General features: G+C 44.2%; 2 long non-coding RNA genes and 2 pseudogenes across 4 annotated transcripts; 2 read left to right on the forward strand and 2 right to left on the reverse strand.

Annotated features, from left to right (window-relative positions):
- Positions 1–3,064: 3,064 nt before the first annotated feature.
- LOC147190369 (uncharacterized) lies at positions 3,065–4,200 on the reverse strand. The gene is made up of 3 exons (XR_015103891.1): positions 4,102–4,200; positions 3,956–4,020; positions 3,065–3,872 (listed from the first exon to the last, which is right to left on the reverse strand). It is a non-coding gene; the product is annotated as an uncharacterized LOC147190369 (long non-coding RNA).
- Positions 4,201–4,737: 537 nt separating this feature from the next.
- On the reverse strand, positions 4,738–6,861 carry LOC147190370 (uncharacterized). Its single transcript, XR_015103890.1, has 2 exons — positions 6,568–6,861; positions 4,738–4,993 (listed from the first exon to the last, which is right to left on the reverse strand). It is a non-coding gene; the product is annotated as an uncharacterized LOC147190370 (long non-coding RNA).
- A 2,524-nt stretch (positions 6,862–9,385) lies between these two features.
- LOC147190371 (uncharacterized) lies at positions 9,386–18,219 on the forward strand (annotated as a pseudogene). The gene is made up of 2 exons (XR_015103885.1): positions 9,386–9,787; positions 17,013–18,219. The product of XR_015103885.1 is annotated as an uncharacterized LOC147190371 (transcript).
- A 54-nt stretch (positions 18,220–18,273) lies between these two features.
- LOC147190372 (uncharacterized) lies at positions 18,274–23,189 on the forward strand (annotated as a pseudogene). Its single transcript, XR_015103884.1, has 2 exons — positions 18,274–20,437; positions 21,210–23,189. The product of XR_015103884.1 is annotated as an uncharacterized LOC147190372 (transcript).
- The last annotated feature ends 138 nt before the right edge of the window (positions 23,190–23,327 follow it).

The raw sequence follows: 23,327 nt of genomic DNA on the forward strand, positions 1-23,327 counted from the left end.
TACCCAGGACTCTTACTTACGTCCACCTGGTAACACCAAGTTAAATGTGAATATTGTCAGGTTCATGCTGGTAATCTGACACAAAGAATACATCAGGAACAGGAAGACTCAGGAGGCAGGCATGGTTGTCTTTCTTGCAAGAGAGAGTGCGCTAAAACATGTCTCGGTTCACAATCTGGGAGCAGCTCTCCAGCTGGCTTTGCAATGTAAACCATTACAGGTTCCGGGGCAAATCTGAAGAGGCCGCGTTTGTCTCCTTGCATTTATTGAAAGGATGTCCCTGATACACGATCTTCTCATGGGTGTGGGGAGTATTTGCACATTTCACAACAGTTTCAGTCGAGGCGACTTTCAATGAGAACACACAGTTCATATCTGTGGTCTCAGGTGGCTCCTGCTAGAGTTCGGTGGTCCGCGAACACAGCTGTGTATGTCCCTCACATGGTGTCCTGGGGTAGATGTTATCTTCTCACAAGCAACAGTTAATTTGATCAGAAGCCGTTAACTGAACAAAAGGATGTTAACTTAAGAGCCAAAACAGGAGCCGGCTGAGCTCTCCATTGGGATCCTCTCTTTTGAGTGAATGGACATGGCAAGGCACAGAGAACCATGAGGAAAAGAGCACCCAATGGGAGCTAGCTGGCGTGTCCATCAAATGAACCCCAGACCCCACCCAGAAAAAAATACAGTAAAATAGTTTCCAAAAAGTAAGAAAAAGAGAAATATTCGCGGAATAAAAATCCAGAAGTTTGCGAAAAAGAGAAATATTCTTAGATAAAGAGTCCAGAAGTTCGCGGGAAAAAAAAGGTATCTTGGATCGGATTCTTCTGTGTAAGAGGAGGTTCAAACATTCAAATTTAAAAAAATTACCAAACCAGAAAATACAAAAAAAAATACAAAAAAAATGCAGGGAGAGTTTATTTGGGAAAGTGAATGGTTCGATCCGAGACAAATACCAAACCATTCTGAATGAGTGTTATTGAGTGAACAAGTGAGAAATGCATGTGACATGTGTGTGTGTGGGGGGGGGGGGGGGTTTACCGGAAAAAGAACGAGCGAGTGAGAAAGAACGACTGACAGATTGGATGAGGAAGTGTTGTGAGGATGGATGGTTTCCTCCAATGTTTTCAACTGCATGTTTGGTGACATTGATGAAAGAAACAGAAAAGTCCTGTGCCATAAAAATGGCGACTTTAGAGTTGGAAGTCGAAAAAAACTAACAGATTGTCTACAAAAGGCAAAAAGGTGCGGAAGGATGTTAAGAAAGTTGTTGAAATGAAAGCAAGAGCAAGGAAGATGGCAATGGTTTGTGCATTAAAGTTGTCCAGTGTGGCCATCAGGCAGGGAAGTGTTGGTCTGGTACCGCCAATGCCCAAAAGGCCCTGTGCGCCGCCATCTTACTCGGAGGAGAAACAACTTGCAACATAGTCTCCAACTGGCCCATCCATGCATGCCGTCACCTTGCCGTGAAATTAGGAAAGCGCTGAGTCAAGTTCAGGCTCCAATATTGAATGTAACTCCAGGCCGACTTGAAGTAGATGGAGACGATCCAGCGTCTCTCATTCGCTCACAACAGACAACATCAAACATGAATAAAGTTGCAGAAACTTTGACTGATGGGGTGACCACCGCCATTAGAGAATTAGAAGATCAATTCGAAAAAGTTGCAGACTTGAAGGCCGACCCATTCGCGCGTCTGACTCAGATAAGACTATACATGACAGAATGAAACAGACACCAAGAGGTTCCGCAAAATATTAGGGATCGACTTCAGAAAATCGCCACTGAACATGAAGACAGAGCAAACACTGAGGCAGAGGAGCAGAATCGTGGCCTTCGCGCTGAACGAGATGCTGCCCAACTGAAAATGGAACAGGAAGCTGCTCTCTATGCTGCAGAACACGCAACTATGTGTTCCTTCTTCAAATGAAGAAGGAACCTCCTTCAAATGAAGAGATGGACAACAGGTTCCACGTTGCTCAATTACAGAATCAATTCAGAAAATTAAGTTGTCACGTCCAGACTCTTTCAGATGCACACCCTGACCCCATTTTGGACCGAACCAGATTCTTGCAGACCCAGAAGAATCTTGCGAAAATCTTTCTCTTCAAACAGTGCAGAGAGCGGTTCCAGGACAAATTTTAACAGCAGATGAAATCCGCGTTCTCCTAACACAAGCATTCTGCTTTCACAATTAAATACTTTGTTGCAAAACTCACGCTTCTCTTCTCTCCCCGACAATAAGGCCCTTACACAAGAAAATGACATGACCTTGTCCACAGCTTTAAAAGCTTTGTTTCCCCTCCCTGAGTGTGTTATCTCAGATTTGGTGTTCACTCCCAAAGGAGATGAGGAGGCTGCAGCCTTTTTTGACCGGGCCCTCACTGGTGGTTACACTCTGAAAACAGGACACGCACCGCCTGCGCCTTGCATTCGCAAGTGTTCCGACTAGCCATTTTGAAGGGTGTTCCCAAGTCTGTGACGCGGCGGTTGTCACATTTTTAACATCATCTGAGGAGATGTGACGGGTGTCACAACGGTGACTGGCTTGAGCTCCACGTCGCTGCCGCCTCAATAACACCAGACATGTGGAGGTACCATGCAGGTACACATCATGTACACCTGACATGCATTGTGTTGCTAAAAAAAAAAAAAAAATGCATGCCATGCATGGGTTTTAAATACTGTACTGCAACACAGTATGACAGGAGGGCTAGATGAAGTCGCATTGGGGTCTCGGTCTCGGACATAACATGCGACTTCCTTGTCAGCTCTCCCTGAACAAAGCATCATCCGTAACAAAATAAAATACACAACAAAACCAAAATACATAACATGGGTGATCGTATCGTGATTATTTACAGAAAAAGGAGAAAAAGAACACATTCACTATTATTGCAACAGACAAGCACGATTAATAACTCAACAAATAAAACCTTCCATTTGACAAAACGAAAATTAAATGTAGCCGGGTCTTTGGAAAGACTGGACTGAACACAAAATAATTGTTGTGTGGGCTTTAATCCCGATTGAACAATACAACATTGTACAGCGTTAAGATGAAAGACTGAGATGTTAACTGAATTTTAAGGGTTGGAAAAAATGGATCTAAAAGATCAAAGAAAATTATCTACCAGATTAAAGAAAATTACACAGTAATAAACAACAGCAGTGGCTTGCTTGATAGGGAAAGAGAAATAAAATTACATTATTTCCAAGCCACAACATTCCATGAAACTTAAAAGTGCAGACCGACTAATCATTACAATCCAATGTGTTTGTCACGTTCCGTATTTGACAGCAGGGGGCAGGCGTTCTTGCTTGCCGCCTGCACACCTGCCACCCATTTGTTGACGATTGCACCTGCTATATCTAGGCACTCCGACAGTCAACTCACTGCCGGAGTATTCCACGCCGTGCCATTTGCTATCGTCTATTCCTTCTCGGTTAAAACTCTGACTTACATGACTATATTGCGTGCCTTGATATTCCTCTCGTGTTTGATTAGTATTTTACTTAAGAACTTTCTCCTTGCCGTTTTTGTTTCGCAAGCGTTTTCTGTTATTTCCTGGTCCTCTTTTTTGACCAGCGTTTTCTGTTGCTTCGTTATTATTTCCTGGCCCTCTTTTGGCCAGCGTTTTCTGTTGTCCGTTTAGACGGGGATTTTGTGTTATAATAAATTTCATTTTTTATGACAAAATTCTTTTTCTGTGTCTGCTGTTTCGGGGATCCTCTTACCTCTAGTAGTTGTGCACGAAGCGATTATTCTGTCGCTTCGGGCTCAACGTGACAGTGTTGAGAGGACACACTCGACATTTTCCGGCGTGTTGGGTGCACACAAAACACGTGGAAAAACACAAATGATCTCCCCTCTAAAGAACAGATAAGACAGTTCATATAATTTCACAGTTTAAAAAAAAAACAATTCACATCTTGTAACGTTGCGAACACTTACGCTGTGCAGCTGTTCACACGACTCACGAGCGGCAGATTTCAAACTCCAAACCGCGATATTTTACTCTACAAATACCATTCAAATAATTAATCAGCCGTCCAAATATAACACCTAACATGCTACATGGTAAAATTGCTACCAATTACCTGAATATCGCCAGGGTTAAACTGACGATTATGGGTGGATCAAGTTTGGACGAGCGGCATACACAGTTCAGTGACTATCTTCCTTCCATGCATGTCATCCTCCGAGTGATGTGTCGCGAACCAGCCGGTACAAAGAGCCGGCTCTTTGAAGTGAGCCAATGAGAAACGGCCCCCTCCCTCGGGAGCCGGCTCTGTCATTTTCCACCCCCTCTCTAATTATGTCACTCTCTTTTTCAGGTGTCTGAAGCGAGGTTTGGCAGTGGCTCAGCTGCCGTGCTCAGAGAGGGAGACGGGAAGAGAAGGGGGGGGGGGGGGGGGGGCCGAGGGACTTGGTACCCAGTCAGCAAAATTGGTCCGGCCCAGCTCTGGGGCAGACACGGCACGTGCACTCGGCCCACATACCTCAATGAATGACGGTCCTGGCATCCATGATGTGGGCCGCATTAGGTCCAGATCTGAGCCACATTGTAGAACCATATCTGGCCCTGGTTCCTGATATCAGCCTTAATTCAACCTTAACTAAGCCACATTTTTCATAGCCACATTTGACACACATTTTTAAAAAAAGTCTCAAAAACGACTGTTATAAAAATATATTGTCATAATTTGTGAATCTCACATATAACTGGCTGCATATACACTGGAAAAATGCACTTTCTTTATTTAACAGTGAACACAAAGTCCAAATTGGGACGCAGCTTGCTCTTGAACGGCATTTTTCTATCCATCAAATCGTTGCGCTCTCCATGCCCTCTTTTCTTCTCACGCTCTCCTTCCTGTCACCACCCCGATCAGGATCCAAATGTAGCCATCTTTTGATTGTGACATCAATTTCCTGGTCTGAGGCCCAAGATGTTAGTTCGCCTGTCAGGTCTCACAGCGTCTGGAAGAACTGTAAGAAAACAAGGATGGACAGTGTGTTCGGAAAACAAGCATGTCATGACCAATGAATGGTCAGCCAAAATAACCCTTGAAATTTCTTGAATTAGTTGTGACACTGTGGGGCGGAATATTTGCCACCAAAAACTAAACATGAATAACTTTTAAATAGTTTATACCTAATTTAAAATACATGGGTTGAAGTTAAGTGGTTTGTATATTTTACGCTGAATCATATTGAAGAACTGAATCTGAATTGTACAATTTGAATTTGAAGGGATGAGATTTTTTCTCTTTGAAACTGTATTTGATCCTCACTGAAAATTAAATGGTTTATTTTCATATTCAGTCTTACGAATACAAAACTTTTCATTTTAACGTCAGATTTTGTTTTTGAATTGAGGTAATACGTTTTAAACTAACTTTCTGGTCAAGGATGAAGTATCCAGTTTGTATCGCAGCAAACTGAATCAAAATTAATCTCATTGTATTTCAGTGCAGAAAGGGTTCTTTTTTGGCAGCACCTCGGCTCTGACTGTTCAATCACCGACATTTTCACTAAACTCAAATGCACACGGAAACTGTGACGCAGGAGGTTCAGGCCCGGCCTGCCTGTGACGTACTGAACAGTTTATTTTCCAAATTTGCGCGCTTAGGTCTCGTTTCAGATACTTCAGGTGACAATTTTAGAGAGCACAATATATTTTTAATATTTCCCTATGCCACCATAAAGAAGTCATATCTGTGCTTGGAGCACATAATCCACCCCCCCGCCCAATCGCGGGATAATGCTAATCGTCATTATTAGCGCCCTTCAGAATTCAGGCTAAACTCTAGACAGAATTGTCTTCGTATTGTAACTGTTGGGGACGCGAGAGGACCGATTCGTTTTCAGGATATAACTGTAGACCAGATGGTGTGCCGGTCAGAGCACAGGTAGGAAGAGACAGGAATTCCAGGGGGTGTTTCAATATTCTTTACTGTGATCTTAAGGTGAATACAGGGAAATACAAGCGATACAGGGTGATGTTGGTTGAGGAGGGACGCTTAGGAGGGCTGAAAGAGGGAAGATGAAGGATGAGTCGGAATGAATGAGTGTGGATTGAGGTTGAGGATGGATTGAAGGCTTGAGGGGGGAGGATTGATTGAGGGATCGAGTAGGGAGATTGATCGAAGATGAGGGATTTAGGAATGAAGAGGGATCGAGTCTACAAATGTGAGAAAGGAAACTTCAATGTTATAACATAACATTCATCATACTTCTGGATGCTACAAAGGAATAACAAATCAAATGCAAGGTAATGGCACCATCCAGGGGCCACATGAATTAACTACACTTACATTTAATGAAACGAAGGCCGACACACATTTGTAAACAAAATACACACGGTCGTCGTCAGAACTGGAAGGAGCTACAGGCGTCGCACCATTAACACAACTTTACCTATAATTACAAACGATGCCTCTGTATTAACTGGTAATCGCCACGAAACGCGGCGGCCCGATGCTAACGTGCTAATGTGGCTAACACTCGCGAACACCAGTCGCAACAAATTAAACAGCAGAAATACACCTCATGGTACTCACGTTTTGGTCATGTACTCGAGGGCTTAGGGAATCGCCGATGATGTAAACGGCACAAAGGAATTGAAAGGACAAAGGCTGAAATAGATCGGAACGGAATGAACTTGGTTAGGACGCAAACCCGGAATTGGCAGGTGCTGAAATAACGCGATACTTGCGTCAACACGAATGTCTCGCAATAAACAAAGGAACGAGCTGAGCCTTTTCTGCAATATTCATTTTTTTAACGAAAATAGAATTTGGCACAAGACACAAATGGAAATAAGGGGTTCTTTTTCGATTCCCGGAAGTTGTCACCGACAGCATTCCTCCTACTGACCAGGAGGGGGCGACAACGTAACGCCTGAAGACGAAATCGTGACCTGTTCTGTCAAGATTCATTTCTATCCTGAATTCCACACACGAGCTACAGGTGTAGAAAATTGTTGGTAACCTCTCTTACAGAAACAAAGAATAATGAAACAAACAAACGAAAACAAGAAAAGTAGTCCAAAAAATGAATGAAAATCAGAAATTGCTGTTGAATTCTGGTTTAAATAATAATCATACCTCTACCACTACGACTACGAGTAATAATAACAAATATTCTAAGCATTCCCGCTTGGGCGACAAAATAAACTTGGGTGACAAATGCTCCACCACCAAAATAAAACAAAAACCAAACACTTTCCTTGTTTTTTTGCTCACAAGGTGTGATGACTAATTTACAAATACTGTACAACGGCCTATGGATATGTGAAATCAGTGATGTCTTCACAGAAATAAAATCACAGGAGCTGACCAAGGTTGTGGTGACGGCAGTTTATTCCCATTTATGCTGACAGCAAAATGGAGATGAGTGTCATCGACGAGAGCAAATGGCATTCTTTCGATTGAAAGATGGTACAGCGTACCTGTTGCACCTCAACAGATCCAGCTGTCAAACTCATAAAGTTCGCAGACGACACCACGGTCATCGGTCTTATCAAAGACGGCGACGAGTCTGCGTACCGCCAACAAGTGGAGCAGCTGGAGCTCTGGTGCAGCCGACACAACCTCGGGCTGAACACGCTCAAGACTGTAGAGATGATCGTGGACCTCAGGAAACATTCTTCTCTACAGTTGCCCCTCACACTATCCAACTGCTCTGTGTCAACCGTCGAGGCCTTCAAGTTCCTGGGAATCACAGTCTCCCAGGACATGAAGTGGGAAGTCAACACCATCTCCATCCCGAAAAGGGCCCGGCAGAGGATGTACTTCCTGAGGCTCCTGAGGAAGCATGGCCTGCCACAGGAGGTGCTACGACAGTTCTACACGGCAGTCATCGAATCAATCCTGTGTTCTTCCATCACGGTTTGGTTTGGGGCCGCCACAAAAAAGGACAAAATCCGACTTCAACGGACAGTTAGGACGGCGGAAAAAATCATTGGCACCGCCCTACCCACTCTTGAGGACTTGCACACTGCAAGAATCAAAGACAAGGGCACGGAAAATCCTCCTGGATCCCCCGCACCCTGCCCACCACCTTTTCCAGCTACTCCCCTCGAGCAGACGCAACAGATCCATGCGCACCAAATCCAGTAGACACTTAAACAGCTTCTTCCCTCTAGCCATTAACTCCTTAAACAGTCACTGACGTAGTCACTCTTCTTGTACTACAAATACTGCTACTGGTTACTCTAAAATGGTTCAATGATTTGTTGTTAATGATGATACTAATGCAGCGTGTTATACCGGAGACAAATTCCTTGTGTGTTCTACATACTTGGCCAATAAAGATGATTCTGATTCTGATTCTGATTCTGATTCTGGTAAACATGAGCCACTTCCACAAGGAACTTTAAAAAATTTGAACAAAACATGTCAAACATTCATTCGACTAATTAAGAGCACCGAATTAACTCAACACACACAAAATAACTACTTGAGGCTTGCTACATCCATCCTTCCATTTTCCGATCCGCTTATCCTCACAAGAGTGACGCGCCATGACTCTTGAAGAGTAATGGGGGGGTGCTGGAGCCTATGCCAGCCATCTTTGGACAGTAGGTGGGGTACACCCTGAACTGGGTGACAGGCAATCTCACAGCAGAGAGAGACGAACAACCGTCCGTGCTCACACCTGCAGCGAGGGACAATTTTAGAGTGTTCAATCAGCCTGCCATGCATTGTTTTGGAATTTGATTCAAGTGATGAGCTCATCAGCAAGCTCTGTCGAGGCCTAAACAATTGAATCAGGTGTGTTGGAGTAGGGAGGCACCTAAAACAGACAGGATTTGGCTCTCGAGGAACCGGATCTCCAAATCTACCCCTGCCTTAGACCTGGTCTGATTGCGGGAAAACAAAAATTCATTCATTAAAAAAAATCTCTTTTTTAATGAGGTGAAATTGTCGTCATTGATGGAGAGTTAACATTGACTTAATTTTCTGTCGCAATTTAAGAACTCTTCTTGGTGGTTTTCATTCTCTCTGGGAGAACTCGTCGTTGCCTGACCACCAAGAAATTATTTTAAAACATTATTTTAACCCTGGAGAACCCAAGAACCGTTTTCTTCTTTGGAAAATTATGAATTATACATGAAATGACTACTATATGTTCACTGAACACCAAAATATATCTTTTTTCAAATATTCAATGCTTTAATCCTAATTTAGGATTCGGGCCAAATCTGACCCTTTCGGATACAAGGGCATCATTTGAGTAGCAGAATTTATAGGGGCCAAATTTGACCCCGTGGTTTCTCCAGGGTTAAATTCAAACCGCTCGCGGTTGAAAAGCTTTTATTTTGAAGGGCTCGCTGCCGGCATATTTCCGTCATGCAGAGTATATACAATTGGTGGCTTGACAGCAGTATGGAACTGGGGCGCTTGAGGGACAGACAACCCTTGACGAAATTCTCCTGAATTTGTCTTCAACGTACTCAAACCTCCACAATCATCTCGCTGGACTAAAACATCTTTCGCTGAAGCTTCGTGTCCGATTCAAGTCGTCTCGGTGGACATTGGTGTTTCTCGGCCTAGTTTAGCTTTGGTTAGCTTGCTAGCCGCTAACAAAGAGGCCCTCGTGCTCAACACATCGCTGTACTAAGCGTGAAGTGTTGTTGCAATTTTCGCACCATGTGCACAAGAAGGACATCAGAATACGAGGAGGAACTTTGTAAAGAAGAAGAGGACCACAAGGGACAACGTCAACTGCTGGACGCCATTCGCAGGATGCAGCCAAGAATTGTTCTTCACAGATTAGGTTGGGTTTCGCTTGTTTCGTACTCTTTCTGAACAACCTTCATATGCTGTCTTTCTATTACGCAGTGTGTGTGTCTGTGTGTGTGCGTGTTAATGTGTGTATGTACATATCAAGTACAAGTTTCTTGTCAAATTCATCCATCCATTTTCCAATCCGCTTCATCCTCCCAAGGGTCGCGGGGGGGGGGGGGGGGGGTGCTGGAGCCGTTCCCAGCTGTCTTCGGGCAGTAGGCGGGGGACACCCTGAAGTGGTTGCCAGCCAATCGCAGGGCACACATAGATGAACAACCATTCGCGCTCACAGTCACACCTCGAGACAATTTAGAGCAGGGGTTGGGAACCTTTTGACTTGGGAGCCATGGAAGCAAAATATTTGGAAATGTATTTCAGTGAGAGCCATACAATATAGTGTATTTTTAAAGTGAATTCAACAAAATGTCACTATAATAAGCCTCTGAATGTATTCTTTTAAATCATTGTGTTAGGCGGAGAAAAAAAAATCGTGTGTTTCCGGTAACGCGACCGACCGAGAATTTCTACGTCGAAAATGCCGACCGTAAAGTTTTGTTTTTTTCAAACAACCCTCTACATTGTTGTGTAGGGTTTACATCGGTGCAAACTCTCGCGATATTCACGTTGAGCGCGTGCGTCCTTTGCCCTGTCGACTGTCAACAACATTGAATCGGGATGGCAATTTTCCGCGGAAATGCGCCGTTTTATTTCTTAAATTGATCATTTTTGTGAATCATCTAAATCCGTTGAGAAAATTTTAGGGGGGGGTCAGGAGTTTTCACGAGCTCTCCCGATCACTCTTTCCATCTTCCGATTGTAAACAGCCCTGCGATTGGACGTGTATGATGTCTTACTTGTTGTGATTGGTCGCTATATCGGCAAATGCAAATCACAACCAATCCGTGTTCGCCTTCCTAAACCCCTTTCTCGCGAATGCCGAACGTGATCGAGACTCGCGACGAAGCTAAAGTGCGTCAGATAGATGCGGATCTGAAAAACACGTTTTGATGGGACTGGTTGGATAGAAAGCTGACGGTGTCCCCAGTAGGAAACGGTAAAGAGGAACCATTGTGCTTGTGTCGGATTTCGTGAAAAAGCTCGATGTTGCCGGTAAAGCTCTGTGTCCAGTGTGTGACGATGTCATTCTATATGGATCGAGAGGATGCAAAGCTTTACAGAGTCACGCAACCTCGGCGAAACACCGAAAACAGACGTTTCCAACGAATCGCTGACGTGTGCCCTGCGTCGGCCATGCGAAACAATGCGGCCTCTTTGCCGTCATCGCTGGAAGTCGCTGGGGAGACGATTTGTGGGCGATGTGCCCCACGGGAGGCACAAAATGCTCTGCCAAGCGATGGTCGTTGACGTGGAGCAAGTTCTTCTTCATCAGATGAACTCGAAACTCGGCGTGAGCTATGCGGGCCGCGTATAGCACGCCATGTTTGTGCAGGCCGACGTTCGTTTGACGGGTGCCGCTTTCGATTACGTGACCGAAGCATCATTTTCTCTTCCACACAAACACCATCTCCTTTGTTGTTTTGTTTCGAGGACGCTTTTATACCGAATAAAAATCCTTTTTAGTTAGTTATTTCCTTTTCTCCATCGTTGCTAGTTGCTAATGTTCCAATCCACTATCCACATACGCCCCTCCTCCACTATACGCCCTTTCTACTACTTCTGCGGCGTGATCCTGGTGGATTTTTGCACCACTGCCACCCGATGGCCATTTTTTTGCTATTTAACATTGCCGTCAAGCCTAATCCTTTGGTGAGAAGTTGCATCGGACTCTCTTGCACCCTCCCCCATGAAAACGTGATTGACGTATTAATACGTCATGGGGAGGGAGCGGCTATGCGCTAATTGACGTATTTATACGTCAAAGGATGTAAATGAGTTAATTGCAGGCATAGTCAATTAATGATTGCAGGCATAAGCGTTCTTCTTTGCAAGCATAATCAATCAATCAATATCAATATAACATTAATAATCAGCGAATGTATGAAAACTAAAAATAATCAACCTATCAAATATACATTGATAATTGGTTTCTTTCTTATAAACAAATGCTGCAAAAATTTTAATCATTCAGGCATACAAGATTATTATTGCAAAAAACTATCCAACATTAGCTGCTTCGTCTGTGATATCTCCGCAATAAACATTTGCAACACTTGTTTTAACGTTCCACGACTTGGCAATCGTCTGCTGTCCACTCGGTGAAGGCCAATCTCGCCAATATTGTCTTGCTAGAACGGAAATCTCGTCACGCGAGATTACTTAACGCAATATCAAAACAAATCAAACTGCTGGGAAAAAAATATTTACCATAGTTTTGTCTTTTTCTTTTTGTTGATTTTTTTTGTCTTGGACTGAGAAATTTCCTTGCGTCTCAAAAACGCACATTATTTGGAACCAATGGCGTTCCGTCAGGGCCAGCAAGGCCTTCTCTGCTGGCCTAAACATTCTCAGAAAAGTAAATTTTATAAATGTACTTTTCTGAGAATAACATAAATTTAATTTGTGTTATTTTATTTTCATAAATCTGTAAACAAAATTATTCTCTGCATTCTTTACGTCATATTATTTCCAAATAACTTGTTTATAATGGTAGAGTTTTTAACCAATCATATTTGAGCTAGCTTGTGTTGCCAGGTAAATTAAACTTGCTCGGGGCCTTCAGGTCCCTGTGCGCTGTAAGTGAACGGGCACAGTCAGGTTGCAATAGCCAATCAGATCTGAGTCTCGTGATCTGAGTTGTCTGCGTACTAGGGCCAGCTAGAAGGGCTTACGTCGAGACTGGCCGTGCGCGTTCGGTGATTGGATTAGCGCCCGCTAGAGCTATCACCGCATTTTAACCCAAAATGGCCGAAGGAGAAGACGTTGATCTGGTTGCGGAACCTGGCCCAGCAACGGGTTGTCCGTCATTTTCAGACGAGCAATTATGAACGGTACCCGTGGCTCACAGCCTCTGAGAAACGCTGCAAATTGTACTGCTGGGAATGCCTATTGCTTGCAACTGACCGATTTGGTGTTTGGAGCCACACTGGATTTACCAATTTAAGTCGTTTTACCAAGGCAGCAAGGAAACATCAGAGCACGGCTGGGCACTTACAAGCTACGGTGTGTTTAAAAATGTTTGGAGACACTCAGTAGATCTGCAGCTCAGGCACTACATTGGTGAGTAAATGAATTTTATTTTACATTTCTTCTTGTCATTTTATTTCGTTAGTATTAAATTAATGGTAACGAAATAAAATGACAAAGATACAAAAATGTACCAAATAAATTTGCTCACCTGCAATTTATAATGGCGCATTGTAGTCACCTTTGTGCACGAAAGTTCGTTCAATCTCAGCTGATCAACATTTTCAGTTATTTGTTGTTGTATCGCCGATTCTCAAAATGCAAATGATCTGTTTACTTTATTTTCAAAGAATAGTTTGTTTTGTCATTGTTTGGTTGGTGTCTTATATGAAACTGCGACATTGGCAATTTATTGGACACACTTGTTTAAGATATCCTTTATTTGTCCCACACTGGGGAAATTCACAGCCTCCAGCAGCAAGAATGTAGGCAGAAAGAAGAAGAAAAAAACAAACAAACACCGTTCAATTAAGTGCAATATAAATACAAAATGGATAAATCGCAGTGCTATTTACAGTTGTTTTCCACATCATTTAATTATTATTAATATTATTGTTGCTATTTTTTATTCAGCAGCCTGACAGCAGTTGGTAGGAACGAGCGTCGGTATCTCTCCTTCTTGCAGCGCGGGTGTAACAGTCTCTGGCTGAAGGAGCTACCGAGTGCTGACAGGGCGGGCTGGAGAGGGTGGGAGCGACTGCCCATCATAGCCTTTAGCTTAGTTAGCATCCTTCTGTTGCCCACCTCCTCCAGAGTGTCAAGGGAGCAGCCCAGGACAGAACTGGCCTTCCTGACCAGTCGCTCCAGTCTCTTTCTGTCCCGGGCTGAGATGCTGCCTGACCAGCAGACAATGCCATAATGGATGGCCGAGGCCACCACCGAGTTATAGAAAGTCTTAAGCAGCGACCCCTGAACCCCAAAAGACCTCAGTTTCCTGAGTAGGAAGAGTTTGGCTCTGTCCTTTCCTAATCAGGGTGTCCGTGTTTGTAGACCAGTCCAGTTTGTTGTTCAGAAGAACACCTAGGTACTTGTAGGAGGTCACCCTCTCTATGTCCATACCCTGGATGTTCATCGGTGCTGGTGAGGACTGTTTCCTGCAGAAATCCACAACCAACTCCTTAGTTTTCCTAGGGTTGATCTGGAGGAGATTCCGCTGGCACCAGTCCACAAAGTCCTTCGTCAATCCCCTGTACTCCCGATCGTCCCCCTCTGTAATGAGGCCAACAATCGCAGAGTCATCAGAGAACTTCTGAAGGTGGCAGTTTGGAGTGGCGTGTCTGAAGTCCGAGGTGTAGAGGATGAACAGGAATGGAGCCAGAACAGTCCCCTGCGGCGCTCCAGTGCTGCAGAGAAGCCTGTCCGACTCACAGCTCTGCAACCTCACATACTGCGGCCGATTTGTGAGGTAGTCTGTGATCCATGCTGTGAGATGGTGGTCCACTCCGGCGTTCTGCAGTTTGCCTCCCAGCAAGTTGGGCTGGATGGTGTTGAAGGCACTGGAGAAATCAAAGAACATGATTCTCACAGTGCTCCCAGCCTTCTCCAAGTGTGACAGCACTGAGTGGAGGAGGTAGATAATGGCGTCTTCCACGCCGATGCCAGGCTGATAGGCAAACTGCAGCGGGTCCAGTGCCGGGCTCACCAGCGGTCGAAGGTGGGCGAGGACGAGTCTCTCCAGCGTCTTCATCAGATGAGACGTCAGCGCCACCGGTCTGTAGCTGTTCAGCTCCTGGGGGGTCTTGGGCACTGGGACCAGGCACGAAGTTTTCCACAGCTGGTCAGAGCAGGTCCTGAGGAGCCGGGAACTGATCTTGTCTGGACCTGCTGCCTTCCTCACATTCATCTTCCTCAGTTGGTTCCTCACCTGCTCTGTTGTGACGGACAGGCAGGAACCAGGTGACAGACTGGGTAGATGAGAGCTGGTCGAAAGAGGAGGGGGAGGAGAAGAAGTCCTCAGTGAGAGTGGTTGCAGTTGGGGGAAGGGACAGACGACTGGTCGAAACGGTTGAAAAAACGGTTCAGTCCATCTGCCCAGTTCTTGTCCTTCTCAGTCAATGTCTTTGGGCTGTCATGGCCTGAGATGGCTTTCAGGCCCCTCCAGACACCAGCGACATTGTTGGCCTGCAACTGGTCCTCCAATTTCATCCTGTATATCTTCTTCCCCTCCCTGATCTTTCTTCTTAGCCGAATCTGCACGGCCTTCAGCTCCTCTGTCTCTCGACATAAAAGCTCTCTTCTTCTCCTTCAGGAGGGCCTTTATGTCAGGATTAATCCATGGTTTGCTGTTGGAAAAACACCGCACAGTTCTGGTGGGTACGGTGTTCTCCTCACAGAAGTTTATGTAGTCCGTGATGGTGTCAGTGAGTGCATCAATGTCCTCCCCGTGAACCTCGCTGAAGAGTTCCCACCTGGTCGTGTCGAAGTAGTCCCGCAGAGCATCTTCAGCTTCAGTGGACCATTTCCTGACCATTCTGGTCACAGTTGGCTGCCTGTGCACCAGTGGTTTGTACACAGGCTCGAGAAATACCAAGTTGTGGTCTGCTCTTCCAAGAGGGGGGAGGGGAGGGGTTTATATGCCTCCTTGGTATTGGCATAAAACAAGTCCAAAATTTTATTGTCTCTAGTGGCACAGGTTACATATTGCGTGAAGGTTGAAAGGGAGGACGACAGAGAGACATGGTTGAAGTCCCCAGAGACGATCAGCAGGGCGTTGGGGGACTGTGTTTGCAGCCTGCTCACGACAGTCATCAGGGCATCACACGCTGCATCACCATTAGCCGACGGGGGGACGTACACTGTCACAGCTATGATGTGTGAGAATTCCCTCGGGAGATAATGGGGCCTGAGGCTAATGGCTAGCAGCTCAATGTCCCGGCTGCAGAGTTTGTCTTTGATCGTGATATGCCCCGGATTGCACCATTTGTCATTCACCAAAAACAGCCAGTCCCCCACCTTTTCTCTTTCCACTCCCTTCATTCCTGTCTGCACGTATGAGTTGGAAGCCGTCCAACTCGGCATGTGTGTCCGGAGTGATCGCTGTTAGCCACGACTCCGTGAGTAGCATCAGGCTAGCCTCGCGGTACTCCCTTTGATGTCGCGTTAGCGCCGCCAGCTCATCCATCTTGTTAGGGAGCGATCTTACATTCCCCATGATGACAGACGGGAGGACATGTCTGTACTTTCTCCTCCTTGTGCGGCGGTCCTTCCCGGCTCGACACCTTCGTCTCCTCCTCTTCAACTCGCGTGGGATATCCGGTCTGTCACCGGCCAGTAGCCCGCTGTTGGGTTACAGACACACATCGCAGATTTTCCTCTTTTGCAGGGGGTTCTGGTCCCCATTAACCTCGATAAACGAGGCATCACAGTGTGTGTATGTGCGTGTGTGTGATATTTGGATATATATACGCACGCGCGCGCACACACACACACACACGGCTGCGCACGGATCAAATAGAAGAGACAGTATGCCAGAGAATCAACAGCGTGACGTGACGTGACACAAGACTTCCGGAGTTTCTCATCATGCTGGGTGGGGCTGTGAGGATGCGCAACCAATCAGCTCACAGGATAAATCCACTCGTGCTGTCATTGGTGGACATTGCACCGGAAACCAATCATGCGCCTTAAATGAGTGCTCGTTGCTGATACAGTCCAAGCATGGACAAAAACTCAGTCGTTCTGCCTTTTTTTTTCTGAATACATTAGTTTGGGGGGGAAAAAACCATGATGTACTGAAACCTATCGCGAGGGATCACTGAATAATCGCTTTTTTCGCGGTTCACAAACGCCGCGCGAAAGATGAAAAGCACGAGGTAGAATTTGCGCTCTGGACTTTTCCACCACTCAAAAATGTGCAATGTCACACTCTGTACAAGTCTTTTCACAAATAACCAAGGATAAAAAAAATAATTTAACAAACCACCACTGTAGATGAAAAATAATCCAAATTAAAATATGAAATTCACCACTAACATGTGATGCTTTTAATATCACATATTGAGTAAATCTGAACTCATCTTGCTCTCTGAGTTGCAGAATTCCAAGTGTGTTTGTCTCCTTGTGTCTTGCAGACATCAGCAAAGATGCTTGTCCTGAGCGGCTGGTTGCAGAGCCCTCTCACTTGAAAGAGGAAGAGAACAAAGAAGTCTCCCACTTAAAGGAGGAAGAGGAGGAGCAGCTCCTACACATTAAAAAAGAGGAGGAGCCAGAGCACCCTTGCACAAAAGACAGTGACATGTCATCAAATGTTGAGAATGATGTTAATAATGATGAGGAGGAGGATGAAGAGTCTGATGGTGTTCTGACATGTCACACTGACAACAAACCCTGGAACTGTTCTCGGTGTGGGAAGATGTTTTCTTCTCAGAGTGATTTGAAAAGACACGTGAGAACCCACACTGGTGAGAACTCTTTTGCCTGTTCAGATTGTGGCCAACGATTCTCTCATAAGGGAAACTTAAAAAGCCACATAAGTACACACACTGGCGAGAAACCTTTTTCCTGCACAGTTTGTGGTCAAAGATTCTCTCAGAAGGCAACCTTAACAAAGCATGTAAGAACCCACACTGGTGAGAAACATTTTGCCTGTTCAGATTGTGGCCAAAGATTCTCTCAGAGAGGAATATTAAAAAGCCACATGAGAATACACACTGTCGAGAAACCTTTTGCCTGTTTAGATTGTGGCCAAAGATTCTCTCAGAGAGGACACTTAAAAAGCCACATGAGAATACACACTGGCGAGAAACCTTTTGCCTGTTTAGATTGTGGCCAAAGATTCTCTCAGAAGCAAACCTTAAATTATCACAAAAGAATCCACACTGGTGAGAAACCCTTTTCTTGCCTAGTTTGTGGCCAAACATTCTCTAGGAAGAAAAGCTTAAAAACACACACCAGAAAACGCTCTGGTGAGAAACCTTTTGCCTGTTCAGATTGTGGCCAAAGATTCTCAAGGAAGGAACATTTAAAAAGGCACACAAGAACACACTCTGGTGAGAAACCTTTTTCCTGTTCAAAATGTGGCCAAAGTTTCTCAAGGAAGGGACACTTAAAAAGGCACACAAGTACACACACTGGCGAGAAACCTTCTTCCTGCAAAGTTTGTGGTCAAAAATTCTCTACGAAGGCAACCTTAACAAAGCACGTAAGAACCCACACTGGTGAGAAACCTTTTTCCTGTCAGATTGTGGCCAAAGATTCTCAAGGAAGGGACACTTAAAAAGGCACACAAGTATTCCTGTTGGATTGATTATTATTATTTCATTTAATAATGCGAATTAAATGCGCTTAATGAATGACTGTGTAACTGTGTGAGTGGAGGTTTGTTACCTCATCTGAACAGGACATTTGTTGTGGCAACTGTCTGAGGAAGCAGATGCAAGAATTTCCCGCCACCTTGGTGGTAGAAGGTTGGAAATTACCTCAGTCTGAGAAATTGCCACCCTGTTCAAGGGAAAAGTCAGCCTAGTTACCCTAGGTAAACCGCTGACTCTCAAATTTGCGAAATGGGGGATGCCAAATGGATAAAATGGATCCTAAAATGAAGTTAACATGTACGGACTGGAAATTCGTAGAGAGCCAATGTCCTTCTAAGATAAAACATCTAAATTTGTGGATAGAAAATGTATAATTTTGCTGACCGGCTGAACACACAAACATTACTGCACCTGCAGGATAATATTAGAACTATGCGAAAATGACAGAGAAAAAATGGATATGGATGGGTTCGAAGACATTGAGTTCTGGATGTTCTTGGCTGAAAAGAAGCAGAAAGTGAATGAGGAAGAGGGAATAAAGAAGGGAACGCGCCAGTGAGATGGAATTTAACCATGACAAGAGCGATGGAAACGTTATGTTTCACAGGAGAGAGGACTCATGGAGTCTTGTTTGTTTTATTTTCTGGCTTTTGCAGTGTAGAAGGTTTGTATGGCATCTATTATAATTACTTGTAATTGTAACTTTTTATTATAATTCCTAACGCCACTTAAGCTTCATTATTTCAACCGGCGCTACATGAAGTATGTGTAAATCAGGTAAAGAAAGAAAATGGTTGAGTATGGGTGTGGAGACACAGAGAGTTTTGGATACTTATAGTGGGTGAAAGGCAAGTGGAAATGTTGATGGTGAGACGTAAGGTGATGATGGAAGTTGAGTATGTTGAGAATAAAGAAAGGAACAGGCAGGTGAGGTTTGACACAGTGATGCTACGAATGAGGAGGTCACCGTGTGTTTAGGTTGAAAAGGGCCGGAAGGTCACGAGATGGTTAGAAAGTTGTTTGTAAGTCGTAGACACAATTTTTTTTTTTGTGTTGAGTGGTCGTCAGTGGACGTAAATGGGACCTTGTTAAGTTTCTGGGAGGAGGTAGAATGTGTAAGTATACAGTGAAGGCCTTGATTTGGATGATTTGTAACTGTTATCTGTCTGTGGGTTTCAATTATCTTATAACTGCTTCTGTTATGCTGCTAATTGCCAGAATGTTCCGATTATGTTCCAATGTTTTTTAGATTACGTTCATAAGATGCACATTTCTCTTGAAACATGAGAAGAGCCATCACGGCTCCTGATGTGAGAGAAATGATGGTCTTGTGTCATGAAATTTTGTAAATTCAGTTACAACTTTGCTATCCTTGGATTGTGTTGTGCCTTCCCTCATTATGAAATTTAACGGCTAGAGTTGAAGCTATCGTCGAACATACAAATTCTTGTTGGTTTGAGTCATAAAAAAACGTCAGATTTTAAGACATGTCTCATTTGTGCATACACGAGCTGGATTTCTAATTTCGTCCGTCACAAGAGCAAAATCTTCCAGCTTAATCAATGTTTATGTTCCAGGGTCGCGTGTGGATATTTTTAAATTGGCTTCGTTAACTTAGAATGACTGCACGTTTTAAGGTCAGCAGTGGCATTTTGGAAAATCACACACCCTAGGTGGTGTTTACCAAAGACAGTTGCGGCACAGATAAGCCACTTGGCAGCCTTGAGCAGTGTATGGTGTGAGCTCTGCATGCTGGAAGAGTGCTAGGAAAAAAAAAAAAAGGGATGAGCTGTTGCACACTAGCATGACGTTTTTTTGTCGCCTGCTTGGCATTTATTTTGCATGGCTATGTTGTAATGTCGATCCCATTTAACACTGGAAAAATGCACAGTGCTTAACCCTGCTACTTTATCGCTTCCTGATGGGTGTTTGTTTGTTTGTTTGTTGGGAATGTAAACAGGTAATAGTGATTTGAGAGGTTGTAGGAGGAAGTACAACAAACTCGTCTCATCTTATCTCCCGTTTTGTGTGTGTGTTGATTTGTTTAATATTAATATTGCAATAACATGCATGGCGGGCTGATTGGAAACTCTAAATTGTCCCTAGGTGTGAGCATGGGCTTGGGTGGTTGTGCTTGTGTCTGTGTGCCCTGTAATTGGTTGGCGACCGGTTCAGGGTGTCCCCCTCCTACTGCCCGGAGATGACTGGAATAAGCTCCACCCACCCCCGCGAACCTCGTGAGGGTAAGGCGGATCGGAGAATGGATGATTGAATGAATTGCTTAATATAGTACTGGGTCGTTTTTTGTGTATATCTCGGTTTAACGGGCGAAGGGAGGAATCTAGATATAAACAAACGCGTTTTGCGCGCGCACACACACACACACGGCTGCGCACGGATCAAATAGAAGAGACAGTATGCCAGAGAATCAACAGCGTGACGTGACACAGGACTTCCGGAGTTTCTCATCATGCTGGGTGGGGCTGTGAGGATGCGCAACCAATCAGCTCACAGGATAAATCCACTCGTGCTGTCATTGGTGGACATTGCACCGGAAACCAATCATGCGCCTTGAATGAGTGCTCGTTGCTGGTACAGTCCAAGCATGGACAAAAACTCAGTCGTTCTGCCTTTTTTTTCTGAATACATTAGTTTGGGGGGGAAAAAACCATGATGTACTGAAACCTATCGCGAGGGATCACTGAATAATCGCTTTTTTCGCGGTTCACAAACGCCGCGCGAAAGATGAAAAGCACGAGGTAGAATTTGCGCTCTGGACTTTTCCACCACTCAAAAATGTGCAATGTCACACTCTGTACAAGTCTTTTCACAAATAACCAAGGATAAAAAAAATAATTTAACAAACCACCACTGTAGATGAAAAATAATCCAAATTAAAATATGAAATTCACCACTAACGTGATGCTTTTAATATCACATATTGAGTAAATCTGAACTCATCTTGCTCTCTGAGTTGCAGAATTCCAAGTGTGTTTGTCTCCTTGTGTCTTGCAGACATCAGCAAAGATGCTTGTCCTGAGCGGCTGGTTGCAGAGCCCTCTCACTTGAAAGAGGAAGAGAACAAAGAAGTCTCCCACTTAAAGGAGGAAGAGGAGGAGCAGCTCCTACACATTAAAAAAGAGGAGGAGCCAGAGCACCCTTGCACAAAAGACAGTGACATGTCATCAAATGTTGAGAATGATGTTAATAATGATGAGGAGGAGGATGAAGAGTCTGATGGTGATCTGACATGTCACACTGACAACAAACCCTGGAACTGTTCTCGGTGTGGGAAGATGTTTTCTTCTCAGAGTGATTTGAAAAGACACGTGAGAACCCACACTGGTGAGAACTCTTTTGCCTGTTCAGATTGTGGTCAACGATTCTCTCATAAGGGAAACTTAAAAAGCCACACAAGTACACACACTGGCGAGAAACCTTTTTCCTGCACAGTTTGTGGTCAAAGATTCTCTCAGAAGGCAACCTTAACAAAGCATGTAAGAACCCACACTGGTGAGAAACATTTTGCCTGTTCAGATTGTGGCCAAAGATTCTCTCAGAGAGGAATATTAAAAAGCCACATGAGAATACACACTGGCGAGAAACCTTTTGCCTGTTTAGATTGTGGCCAAAGATTCTGTCAGAAGCAAACCTTAAATTATCACAAAAGAATCCACACTGGTGAGAAACCTTTTTCTTGCCTAGTTTGTGGCCAAACATTCTCTAGGAAGAAAAGCTTAAAAACACACACCAGAAAACACTCTGGTGAGAAACCTTTTGCCTGTTCAGATTGTGGCCAAAGATTCTCAAGGAAGGAACATTTAAAAAGGCACACAAGTACACACACTGGCGAGAAACCTTTTTCCTGTACAGTTTGTGGTCAAAAATTCTCAAGTAAGGAACATTTAAAAAGGCACACAAGTACACACACTGGCGAGAAACCTTTTTCCTGCACAGTTTGTGGTCAAAAATTCTCAAGTAAGGAACATTTAAAAAGGCACACCAGAACACACTCTGGTGAGAAACCTTTTGCCTGTTCAGATTGTGGCCAAAGATTCTCAAGTAAGGAACATTTAAAAAGGCACACAAGAACACACTCTGGTGAGAAACCTTTTTCCTGTTCAAATTGTGGCCAAAGATTCTCAAGGAAGGGACACTTAAAAAGGCACACAAGTACACACACTGGCGAGAAACCTTTTTCCTGCACAGTTTGTGGTCAAAAATTCTCTACGAAGGCAACCTTAACAAAGCACGTAAGAACCCACACTGGTGAGAAACCCTTTGCCTGTTCAGATTGTGGCCAAAGATTCTCAAGGAAGGAATATTTAAAAAGGCACACAAGAACACACACCGGTGAGAAACCTTTTTCCTGTCAGATTGTGGCCAAAGATTCTCAAGGAAGGGACACTTAAAAAGGCACGCAAGTACAGTATTTATTCCTGTTGGATTGATTATTTTTAGTCATCATATATTCGCTTATGACATGATAAATTGATTATGCTTGCAAAGAAGAACACTTATGCTTGCAATCATTAATTGACTATGCCTGCAATGAAGAACGCTTCTGCTTTTAATAGAGATACATTCTTTATTATGTACTCACATTTTATCCATTATATACTCACTTTTATAATCAAGAATGCTTGGTGCACTGTGTGGAAGTTTAGGGACGCAACCACCTTTCCGAGGACGTGGTTGGGAAGAGATAAGTGTGAAGACTAAACAGTGAGCAAGGGTGAACAGTGAATGGAGCCATCAACACCAGCTGTGGCGTGATGTTTTTGTGACAATTGCACACATGTACGTAATTTGCACTCACATACACACACATAGTCAAACAAGTTCAGTGTGTGTTCAACAGCCCCCACCCTTTAGGTTGGACACACCTATGTAGTAGCTTTCTCAATAAATGAGGAGGTGAAGGGGGAGATCGTTAGGGTGACGTGCCGAGAACTGAAACTGAATGCTTCTCCTCGTTCCCTCCTGGTACCAGAATCGAGTCTCCTGTCTCCTCCTTTTGTTTATTCCTGAGTGTCAAATTGGACAAACCTGACAAAAGGCATATTGAAAGAAAGCACACTAAAAGGCAAAAGGATGTGACAGCAATGCACCACCTCGAGAATGAGTGCATTG

This window comes from Hippocampus guttulatus, chromosome 19, assembly GCF_054856545.1.
Source record: "Hippocampus guttulatus isolate MCC_2025c chromosome 19, RoL_Hgut_1.0, whole genome shotgun sequence".
Classification (NCBI taxonomy): domain Eukaryota; kingdom Metazoa; phylum Chordata; class Actinopteri; order Syngnathiformes; family Syngnathidae; genus Hippocampus; species Hippocampus guttulatus.